The sequence below is a fragment of the Danio rerio genome, chromosome 15 (assembly GCF_052040795.2).
Source record: "Danio rerio strain M-AB ecotype USA chromosome 15, GRCz13ab, whole genome shotgun sequence".
NCBI lineage: Eukaryota > Metazoa > Chordata > Actinopteri > Cypriniformes > Danionidae > Danio > Danio rerio.
In genome coordinates, this window is record NC_141035.1 from 32,688,199 (window position 1) to 32,698,175 (window position 9,977).

General features: G+C 34.6%; 2 protein-coding genes across 3 annotated transcripts in view; one reads left to right on the forward strand and one right to left on the reverse strand.

Annotated features, from left to right (window-relative positions):
- Nucleotides 1-1,418, reverse strand: part of wscd1a (WSC domain sialate O sulfotransferase 1a) — a 69,968-nt gene extending 68,550 nt beyond the window's left edge. For both annotated transcript variants that reach the window (XR_015508208.1, NM_001441488.1), the window contains exon 1: nucleotides 1,130-1,418. The gene's annotated coding sequence lies outside the window, so the exon portion shown is untranslated. The remainder of the gene's footprint in view (nucleotides 1-1,129) is intronic.
- A 101-nt stretch (nucleotides 1,419-1,519) lies between these two features.
- LOC141377865 (uncharacterized) overlaps nucleotides 1,520-9,977 on the forward strand; it is an 81,277-nt gene continuing 72,819 nt past the window's right edge. The window contains exons 1-3 of the mRNA XM_087284340.1: nucleotides 1,520-1,617; nucleotides 9,068-9,108; nucleotides 9,205-9,330. The gene's annotated coding sequence lies outside the window, so the exon portion shown is untranslated. The remainder of the gene's footprint in view (nucleotides 1,618-9,067; nucleotides 9,109-9,204; nucleotides 9,331-9,977) is intronic.

The following is a 9,977-nucleotide window of genomic DNA, read 5'->3' on the forward strand; positions in this document are numbered from 1 at the left end:
ATAGGACCTTGCCTAACTCAAACACAAACACACAATAGAAATGCCTCAGAAATTAATAATCACAATAACAAAAAATGGCAAGCAATGCATTGTATTATACATAATTGTTAAAGACTGAAATTGAGCTTTCTTGTAAAAGCTCCAACAATCTTTCTCCATTTACAACTTTGAGAAATGATTTTGACAGTGAATATATTAGGCTACTTCTGAGAGATTGATTTGAACCATAAAGCCGTTTTTCAGACTTTGCACCTTTTTAGACTGAAGCAGTAGGGAGTGCATTTATCTATATGCAAACTGAGCATGATCATATAGAAAACCATGGGTTTACTGCAAAATAATAAGTCAATAAAGTTTTTGTAATTAAAATTACCCACTGTTTTTTTTTTAAGTGTAATGTTGTAATTATTGTTCAGAGACTTGACCTTGCAGCTAGAGATGTAATCACATAAAAAAACTTTGAGTGTTTTTTTTCTGAAATATATGAAGGTCTGCCATTGCTTTGATGGCATATGCATGTGCTGTAAATCCATGCATCTTCAGGTACTGTACTGTACATTATTTATTAAAGCATGGCAGAAGAAGCAACAAAAGTGATAAGATATATGTTTATAAATAATATATTGTTTTTGGATATGGATATATAGCATGCATATATTTATAGGCAAAATGAGTATAATCATATAGATAAGCATTGATTTACTACAAAAATATCAATTCAAAATAAGTTTTTGTAATTAAAATTAACTATTTTTTGAAAGTGTAGCCATTTTATTGGTAATAAGCTGTGGTTATATATATGTGTGTCAATAAATACTCCAAATAGTTACTTTTCTACAATAAATGAAGAAAAAAATAATAATTTTCGCAAGAGAAGGTAAAGCCTAAACGCAAAGGCAGCAGGATCTGTCATTTGGACATCAGTCATCGACACTTGTTAGCTTTAATTTCGACATTACCTGAGCATTTATATACTGTAACAGCATATAAAAGTGACGTCTTTAAAACTCTCGTAAACTTTCAAATGCATTTAGTCTTACGTGAACAAACGTGTTAGATAGACGATATAACAACAACAGTTTTAATAGGGAAGAAAACGCTTTTTAGACCAAATAAGAAAATTTCTTACCTTCTCCAAACACTTTTCAGCAGTGAGGAATCGCAATCTTGTAGCACATTACATGTGTTTGATGGCTTGAGATTTGCTTGGGTTGAACATGAGCATCTCTTTCATCTCTGAGGCGAGCCGCATCTCGCTTTCTCACTCTGTTTTGCTATTTTGCTCCGCTTGATGTGTGTCACTAATCCTCTTGCATTTTCTTATTTTGCATAGCTGTGAAACCACTGTAACAGCGATAATCCTTATCTAAATCCGTGGCCGTGTCCCCTTTGCTTTGCAGTCCCACGTTTCTCTGTGTGAACGCACGTAAGAGCCCAGCTGTTTTTAAGTCGGACAGCGCTGGCCATGTGCGCATGCGCAAATATAGTGAGAGAGAGCAAGAGAGAGAGAGAGCAGACCATACCGGGAGGAGAGTTTGAGACCGACCGAGCATCAGCAGGACTTTCAGGAAATCTGTTATACAAGATCTTCAAGTACGGGAGAGTTTGTTATTCGAGGTGAGTTGTAACATCAACAGTTTAAACTGTCTGACATTATATACGAGACGACGTTACTATCGTAAGACGTCTTTCTGAGAACTTTATATGTAAAAAGATAAAAAGATCACATGGCATCAAAAACAAGCAATATTTTACGTTTGTATTCTCTGTGATAGTTTTGTTTCAGTTTTTTGTTCGTTCATTCATTCATTTTCTTGTCAGCTTAGTCCCTTTATTAATCTAGGGTCGCCACAGCGGAATGAACCGCCAACTTATCCAGCAAGTTTTACACAGCAGATGCCCTTCCAGCTGCAACCCATCTCTGGGAAACATCCACACACACATTCACATACACACTCATAAACTACGGACAATTTAGCCTACCTATTTCACCTGTACTGCATGTCTTTGGACTGTGGGGGAAACCAGAGTACCCGGAGAAAACCCATGCAAACGCAGGGAGAACATCGAACCAGCGAACCAGCGACCTTCTTGCTGTGAGGCGACAGCACTACCTACTGCATCACTGCTTCGCCCCTTTTTCAGTTTTCCAGACCACAAATTCTTGCAATAATATGTATATTGAGTGGATGCATTATATATATATATATATATATATATATATATATATATATATATATATATATATATATATATATATATATATATAAATAAATTTAAAATACATAAATTAATTATTTTGTTCCCTCTCATAAAATTAGATGAAATAAAAAAATTATATTTATTATTTTGTGTCCCTGTGAATCTTATATGTCTTTTAAGACTAGTTATTGACGTTCATGAAGTTATGATTTAATAATTACAAGTAGCCCAATTCCTTTTTACTTCATTAAAATCTAACTGGGGTGACACGGTGGCTCAGTAGTTAGCACTGTTGCCCCAAAGCAAGAAGGTTGCTGGTTCAAGCCCAGCTGGGCCAGTTGGTGTTTCTGTGTGGAGTTTGCATGTTCTCCCCATGTTGGTGTGGGTTTTGTCCAGGTGCTCCGGTTTCCCACTGTGTCAAAAGACATGCGGGATAAGTTAATTAAATAAGCTAAATCGTCCTTAGTGTATGTGTGTGAATGAGACCCATATGGGTGTTTCGCAGTACTGGATTGCGTCTGGAAGGGCATCCGCTGTTTAAAACATATGCTGGATAAGTGGTGGTTTATTCCATTGTGGTGATCCCTGATACATACAGGGACTAAGCCAAAGGAAAATTAACAAATGACTGAATAAAATCTTACCTAGGGTAGCACAGTGGCTCAGTGCTTAGCACTGTTGCCCCATAGCAAGAAGATCGCTGGTTTGAGTTCGGGCTGATAAATAAGAGACTAATCCAAAGGAAAATGGATTAATGAAAATCTACCCTAAAATTGGTCATAATTAGCCTTTGATATCATTCGAAATTATCTATCCACACATTTTATTGTCATTAATATAAAAGACAAAATCAAGGCTAAACCAACTGTTCTATTAAAAATTGTATTTGATAATTAAAAGAAATATTAAATTAATCAATAAAAGACAATGTAACATAAGATTGCAAGTTTGACTTCTATAAGGTAAAATAATTCATGCATATTCAATTGCCCATGTTTTGAAAGAAGAATTGTCATAATAGCAATACTATTACTAAAAATGGAATGTTTCTTTTAATTGGGCTAATTCTAATTACATTATTTTACCTTATAAAATTGTACCTTATATTTACTAATAAATGATCTTTTATTGGGAAATTTAATATTTGACTTAATTATCAAAGGCATTGGTAACACTTTACAATAAGGTTCATTAGTTAATGCATTTACTAACATGAACTAATCATGAACAACACATGTACAGCATTTATTAATCATAATTGAACATTTACTAATGCATTATTGACATCCAAGTCCATGCTTGTTAACATTAGTTAATGCACCATGAGTTAACATGAACTAACAATGAACTACTGTATTTTCATTAACTAACGTTAACTAACATGAACAAATACAGTAGTAGATGTATTGTTCATTATTTGTTCATGTTAGTAAAGGCATTAATTAACATTAACTAATGAACCTTATTGTAAAGTGTGACCAAGGCATTTTAAGTAGAACAGATTATAGCCTTGATATAGACCTTAATGACTTTGAAATATGTGGATATATTTTGAATAATATTAAAAGTCTTTTCTACATTATGTATAAATCTCATAGGGATAAGATGAATGCTTTGATCTTTTAATGATTTCACATCTTCCTTTTTTCAGCTAGGTTTTAATTGTACACCTCTGCATGTATAATAGTTACATAAATATGTCTTAATAATAAATACACTAGCTTAAAATTAAAATGTATGGCTGAGTTTATACAATTGTTTAGTAGTAATATATACAAAATAATATGCATCATATGTTCTCATATTATCGGCCCTCAATACCTGAAACCATCTTTCCTGATTCAGACATCAGCCTGAAATAATAAAGTAAAATTGCTATAGATATTGAAGTGAAAAGTCTGTCCCCTGCCTGGAACATTTCATTACACCCTTATCTACCAGAGTATATATATTTCTTTCACAGTTAATGAAGCTTGAAATGTGATGCACTGATATAGATATAGATATTGTATATAATGAGAAGATATCATTCTCTGCAGATTTGATTCTTTCCTTTCCTTGTTTATTATCATCAGTTCATATCATTTTATATATCAGTTCATATCAGTCTATATCGATTCATAATTGTTAACACAAGTGTTGATAGCATAATAAGCCTTGTCTTCAGATTAATGGTTTGCTGTTTGGGAGAGGAAGTCACTGTGTGCTTGTGAAGAAAGTACCAACATATTTATCAGCTCAAAAAAAAAAAAAAAAAAAACACTGCCGCCTGTGTAGTGCTTCTGTAATTCTGTACACAAATCCTCACACACACACACACACATAAAAACCCACACAGACTCAAAATAAATAAATAATGAACGAATAAATAAACAGCGGCTGAGAGAAGCAAGAAAAGAAATAAATCTGAAGTTGTGAATTAATGATTGGGGAAAAGTGCAGACGCCTCTGTGCAACATATGCCAAAGCAAATACATGCAATAAACAGCAGCACAACCATTTAAAATAAAATAAAATAAAATAAAATAAAATAAAATAAAATAAAATAAAATAAAATAAAATAAAATAAAATTAAATTAAATTAAATTAAATTAAATTAAATTAAATTAAATTAAATTAAATTAGGCTAGGCAGTGGCACAGTAGGTAGTCCTGTCGCCTCACAGCAAGAAGGTCGCTGGGTCGCTGGTTCGAATTTCGGCTCAGTTGGCGATTCCCCAGTTGTTCTCCCTGCCTTCGCGTGGGTTTCCTCCAGGTGCTCCGATTTCCCCCACAGTCCAAAGACTTGCAGTACAGGTGAATTGGGTAGACTAAATTGTCCGTAGTGTATGAGTGTGTGTGTGAATGTGTGTGTGGATGTTTCCCAGAGATGGGTTGCAGCTAGAAGGGCATCTGCTGTGTAAAAACTTGCTGGATAAGTTGGTGGTTCATTCCGCTGTGGCGACCCCGGATTAATAAAGGGACTAAGCCGACAAGAAAATGAATGAATAATATAATATAATATAATATAATATAATATAATATAATATAATATAATATAATATAATATAATAATAAAAAACTGTTGGTGTCTCTTAATGACTGTATTTAGATGCAAAACAGACTGGATGAGAGCCAGTTATCTTCCGATATGAAGACAGCAGCGTTTTACATAAACATTTTGCATATGCTAAAACTCTCCCTCGACAACATTCAGATACACAACAAGATCTAATGACTAGTCACGTGACTTGTATGAATGGCAGCATCTTTTGTCCCAAAGCAATTTCTACGTCTTAAATTAAAGTGCCCTGCAATGAGAATGAAAGCATCGCATAAGTTTCTGCTCTTGTATGTTCTTTGTGTGCTTGACTGGGTGTAGGAAGATAAATAGTATGCAAATTGATCGTGACTCTGATGAATGCAGTCGAAAGGTTGGAAAACGATACTGAGTAGACTTTTTCCAAAAGCATGAATGCGAAGTGCATCGTGGCCTTAGCTAAAGAGGTTTGTATGTAAAGCAGACATAATGGCATAACAATGCCCCTGAAGTCATTACCGCTGTCATTTGCATATACTCACTTCATGTAAATTACGCATGAGCAAATATATGACAGATGTACAATAATCAGACTGCAATTATCTTATTATTTTTTTGTGAGGATAATTGCAGCGAGCCCAGATACTTATTCTCTAACCAAAGTGGGGTTAAAGCACCACTACATTCCCTGCCGTTAATTTAATTTCTCATAATAATTCTTGTTTAAGACAAACGATCCCTGCCTCAAATATAAAAGTCAGTTTCGCACCAAACAATAAGGGTATTAGCATTCTGGGGCCTGTTTGTGCTATCATTTACATTTTTATTAAGTTAAGATAAGCATTGCCGTAAATCTCTTCATACCCATGACGCACCTCTCTCTCTAGCCTTTTGTTTAGCACATCATCGCTGTTTCACTGTGTGAAGGAATAATTGTTCCCCGGTATTGTATGATATGATGCTCAGGGGATGTTGCATTATTTTATTATTTTTTGTTTTGCGCTTTTTTCGTGAAATAGACCAGCATGAGAGAATGTGCTTGTGGATTAATGGATTAATATTAATTTGAAAGCTAACCCCCAGAAGAGACCGCTGAAAGATAACATGATTTTTTTTTATTGTTATATCAAAAGAGGCAATTTGGATAATCACAGATGGCACAGGAGACTGAATTGTGAACTTGACCTTCTTGTTACAGTAGCTGCCTTTATTAGAATGGGTCAGATTTATGCAAGGTTGATACACAATATCAGCCTAATTTTGGAATAAATCCTTGGATGTAAGGTGTCCTACTGATACTTGAATAGTAATGAGAGTGGTTAACATTTTTTCGTGGGCCATATTATTCATTCATTTTCCTTTGGCTTAGTCCCTTATTTATCAGGGGTTGCCACAGCAGAATGAACCGCTAACTATTCCCGCATATGTTTTACACAGCGGATGCCCTTCCAGCCGCAACACAGTACTGGAATACACCCATACACTCTCAGGTTCACACACGCACTCATACACTCTGGCCAATTTACAGTAGTTCATCTAATTCACCTATACGCAAGTCTTTGGACTGTCCCACACGGAAAGAACCTATATAAACTTATATAAGCCTATTTTGATATAGGTTTTTAATATATGTGACATATATAAAGTTGGCTGTTTTCCTATATTACATTTAAATATAATATAGGAAAAGGTCAATTTTATGTACAGTATGTGCCATATTAAAAACCTATATCAAAACCTATATTAAAACATTATATAGGTTCTTTTCATGTGGGCCCTCACTTATTTGCCATAGTTAAATTTCATAACATGCCAATTACATGTGATACCAATTTAAAGTGTTCGCACAAACATATCTTGTATATACAGTACAGGGCTTATATGTGGATAAAGAAGCAATACAGGAGACCTATATGGCCTGTATACACACATATTTGCACCTTAGTTTTTTTCTATATGAGGCATACATACGCATATATGCAGTGTTTATATTATCATACATGTGCATATATACTCCATATAGGTTTCATAAAGGTCTTTCAATGTGGGGTGGGGGAAACCAAAGCATCTGGAGGAAACCTACCCCAACACAGGGAGAACATGCAAATATCCACACAGAAATGCCCCAGCCGTGACTCGAACCAGCCACTTTCTTGCTGTGAGGTGACAGTGCTAACTACTGAGCCACCGTGCCACCCAGGACCATATTATCTTTCACCATTTTTTCTTGTTTAATGTGCCATAGTCGAGTTTAACTAATGCTGCTTCTTCACAATGTTTTAAAAGATCAGGTTATGTCACAATTCTATTGAAACATTAGAAAATAAATGACAGACAGAGTATTATTGAATCACTGATTCTTTGTGAAAATATGCAAAGGAGAAAAGTAGAGTTAAATTAAATTTAATATGTAAATGATTTTAATAGGGATTAAGCTAAATAGAAAATGAACAAATTAATTAAATATTTTAATTATTGAAATAAATTAAATAAAAATCTATCTGCATATTGGCAATAATACGAAAAAGCCCAATACCAATAATTTATTAGTTACATAGAGCAAATGAGCATCACGTTTTTTTTAATAATTCCACATTTTTGTTCGGAGCAAAATGATTTAATACTTGATTTTTTTATCTAAATCTAAAGCAACTGGTGCGTTCAATGCTCAAGTGCTGGCACAAAACCATTGGTTAGGCAAAAACGTCAAAATGACAACACTTTAGTAAGTCAGTGTTTTTCTGGAGCAGCAAATTTATAATTTACATTTAGCAACAGCACTGGCTTTATTTATTATGTTTATTAAATAAATATGTTCTACTATGTGCCAAATAAAAGTAATACTGATTCTGAATAGCAAAGTGTAGTAAGATAAAACTAATTTAATGGGAAAAAATAGCTAGTACTGTATAGCAGTGTTTCTCAACCACGTTCCTTGAGGACCACCAACACTGCATGTTTTGGATGTCTCCTTTGTCTGTCACACCCATTACCGGTTTTTCTGTCTCTGCTAATGAGCTGATGATCAGAATCATGTGTGTTTGGTTAAGGAGACATGGAAAATAAGCAGAGCTGGTGGTCTTCCATGAACATGTTTGAGAAACATTTGCTGTAAAAGTACTGTGTGCAACTGACCAATATCAGTAAATACAAAAGATTGTTAAAATCAGAATTGGTATTGACCCCCTAAAAAAATCCCAACAGTGAATTCATAGATGAAAGGTTTGCAGAGACTTTCTGATGACAAAACAGTCTCCATAGTGATTGTTTGTTTATGCTGTTGTTTCCAAAAGTCAGTCAGTCTTGATTATGCCTCCTCAATGGCCGTGTTTCTCAACCCCATTCCACCAGCTCTGCACATTTTCCATGTCACCTTAACCAAACACACCTAAATCAGATCATTGGTTTTTTAGCAGAGACTGAAAGACCTGTAATGGGTGTGACAGACAATGGAGACATCCGAAGCATGCAGTGTTTTTGGTCCTTAAGGAGCGTGGTTGAGAAAAACAACTGCTCAGTGACATCACACTATTGTTACAGACTAAAAATACTAATTGAATGGGAAGTTAACATGTGGTCTAACATGTTTTTTTTTTATGATAGTTAAAAAACAGAAAATAAATATTTTTTTAAATCGTAAAAAACTATAAAAAAAATCATAAAAACTCTTGTGAAAACAATCTGCAATGTGAACCCAGCAAAAACAAATGTAGTCAAGAAGGGAATCTTTTACATTTTACTAATATGACAAATGATTTTTCCAAATATGCAATAAAATAATCAAAGCAATAACAATATTAAAAATATATTTCTGTAACAGTTAAACTTTCCCATCTCTTTTCCACAGTGTTCATCTGTCCCTTCTATTGGTTCGCATCTGAACAAAAGGCACGTTGTCTGTGTGCAAATCCAAGCCAAACATTAGCTCGGCCTTCTTATTATCAAGGTCTTTGCAAATCCATTTAGTTCTGCCATTTCCCTCAGTTCCAGTGCTGTACTGAAAGGAGAGTGAAACATGATTACTGGAACAGACAGTGCTTTCCTAGCACACGCGTCTTCATTTCCATAATATCCTCATCAATCTACAACTTGAGCTCAAGACTTTTACAAGTAAGTTTACGTTCATACACAATAATGATGGAGTCAAACACAGAAAAGTTTTTCCCTTGCACTCTTTAAAAAGGTTTTGCATATACATGACTATGTTTTCAAAAGGATTTCTATTTAAACATATCTGCAAAAACTCAGTCTCCGTCAGTTCGCCAAAAACACTGTTTTACATATGCCAGGCCAGTAGTTGGTGCTGTCATCTGTTAGTAAAGACTAGCTATAGGGAAATGATTATTAGCTCACTCACCTTGTTCTCCAGGTCTGATCCCAAACCGCCTTTTAAAGATGTATTTAGAATATGTGTTCATGTGTTTAGTATATGATGTGTCTTCACTATTGGTCAAATTATTGGTGAAGTAAATCCAAAGTTTGCTGAAGAAGCATTAGCAAACTCTCGAGTCGTAACATTTTGCTTGTTTGTTTGCAATTGTCTCGCATAATGTGCATGTCTAAGTTCCTAAAAAATACTACACAAATGCATGCCATGACCATTTCCAAAGGTTCCTATATACCAGGGATTGCCAAACTTGTTTCTGGAGGGCTGGTGTCCAACCCTAATCAAACCTGATCAAGCTAATCAAGGTCTTAAGCTGTGGAGTTTGAGTTTGCGAAATTCTGTCATACAGCTCTGCAAAAAGAAGCGGGAT